Source organism: Pinus tabuliformis, chromosome 6 (genome assembly GCF_031772625.1).
Source record: "Pinus tabuliformis cultivar Carrire ecotype Pingquan chromosome 6, CPIR1, whole genome shotgun sequence".
Classification (NCBI taxonomy): Eukaryota; Viridiplantae; Streptophyta; class Pinopsida; order Pinales; family Pinaceae; genus Pinus; species Pinus tabuliformis.
Window position 1 is genome coordinate 55564857 of NC_142292.1, and position 2500 is coordinate 55567356.

A 2500-nucleotide genomic window follows, 5' to 3' on the forward strand; every position below is an offset into this window, starting at 1 on the left:
TATATATATTACATAACTTAACCTAATTATTTATATTATATTATATATATATATATATATAATGCCAATTTAATTAACTAATTTAAAATAATAATAATAATTAATAATAAATTTTAAAAATTTTAAGCTAGCAGATAAATATATGCCGCCACAAACTCGTCAATGTCGACAATGACAATGGCGGATTTCCAAAAAAAATTGGGTTGACGCAGAGCATAGATAAATAACAACCACGACGTGGCAGTAAAAGATTAAATGAATTCCAGATCAAGCTTGGGGAGCAAGTTGACGAAATCAAAAGTCTTCACGATACGACAAACCGAATAGAAACAAAGATGGAAAATCAACATGTCCAAACAGAGGTACATATCAGAGATGCCGTAACAATGCTGAAACTTCTGTGTAAAAAGATGAATTGTACACCCAAACAACTACTAAAAGAAAATGAAGAGGATCAAGAACACATCTCATCAGATTCAAACAAAGTCCACTGAATCTCATGAAAAAGTTGAATCCCAAGGAATCAGCGACACCCCACCAAGAAGTGAGTAACACAGCTTTTACAAACAAGCAACTCTGGGATAAAATTACCAATCAACACCCTTTTTTCGCTCAACCATTAGCAACATACTAGCGAAGGGCAAAATTCGAGATGCCTAAATTCGATGGAAATGAAAAAAACAATGTTGTATGGATAAATAAGGCAGAAGAATACTTTGAGATATATGACATCAATGACGATGACGAAATCTCAGGCATGCATCCATGAAAATGGAAGGAGAAGCATATAACTGGTATATGTGTGGAAAAAGACAACAATGTTATAGCTAGAGGAAATTTAAAGATGCATTCTTTAAAAGATTCCAAGGTGTAAAAGAAGAAGAGTTCTTTTCAAAACTCATCAAATTATGACAAAAAGGAAGTGTGGACGGAATACACTCAAGAATGGTAGACCTAGTAACACGAGTACCTGGGTTATCAGAATCTGTCTAATTCAGTCATACATCTCGGGACTCAAAACCCACTTACAAGTAGAACTTGAGATGCATGACATTTCATCAATAGAAGTAACAAGACGAAAAGCAAAAACAACTGAAAAAAATTCGAACAAATATTTTGGTCAAAATCCGAAAAAACATATTCAAAACGAAGAAACACCTTAGTATGTGGACGCAAAAAATACAAGATATGTTCCACCACATCATCGTGAAGATGAAAAATCTAATGTGGAAGCGCAAAGGATAAAGGAGGGTAAATGCAAGCGTTGTGGCGAGAAGTGGGACCCCAAACATAGGTGTGCTAAAGGAAAAGAACCAAAGAACCTATATAATTGTGAAGCAACCAATGATTCAAACAGTGAAGATTCTAACATTGAAAACAGAAAAGAGATGCCCAGAATTCTCACCAGAATTAGATGACGAAAGTATTCCGCAAGTATCATTATCCGCTATGACAGGTATATCACAACCTCAGACTTTAAAGTTAAAAGGACACATAAAAAAGAACAAACGTGGTGGTTCTCATTGACTTTGGTAGCACACACAATTTTTTGGATGCAACCGTGGCAAAGAGACTCAATATTTTTTCATTTCCCTTACCAAACATGAAGGTGATGGTAGCTGACAGTAAGAAGATAGAAAAGGTGGGGAAATGCCATAAGGTTAAATTGCAGATTCAAGACTTCAGTTTAGAGTCTCTGTTTTTCATAGTACCATTAGGAGGAGTAGATGTAGTCTTAGGTATTAAGTGGTTACGAACTTTAGGTACTTATGCCGCCAACCACCAAGTACAATTTATAAAATTCAAATGGGGAGGTTAGAAGTACAAATTACACGGATTCCAAGCACCATAAAATCAAATTGTATCATCATCACAGATGATGAAGATGATTCGAAAAGGAGCACCCACTTATGTAGTACAATGTCATCAGTTAGAAATGTTATCTGCAAATATGACCAATGAAGAGTCACCAGAGATACAAGATCTAATTAGGAAACATGAAAAAGTATTTCAAGACCTACCTATGAAGATGCCACCTAATAGGGAAATTGAGCATACAATAGAAGTCAAGGCAGGATCAGACCCGGTCAACATCAAGCCATACCGATATCCACATCACCAAAAAACAAAAATCGAGAGATTAATCCAAGACCTCTTAAAGTGTGGAATCATATCGAAAAGTAAAAGTCCTTACGCTACTCCAGTGGTGTTGGTAAGGAAAAAAGATGGGTCATTCAGGCTATGTATTGACTCTAGGGGATTAAACAAAATAACAATTAAAAACAAGTTTCCAATCCCCTTTATCGACGAAATGTTGGATGAACTACATGGCGCAAGGTATTTCTCAAAATTGGACTTAAGATCAGGGTACTATCAAATTAGAATCAGATTAGAGGACATACCAAAAACGACATTCCGAACACACGAAGGTCACTATGAATTTAAAGTAATGCCGTTTGGATTAACCAATGCACCAGCAACGTTTCAAGCAACTATGAAC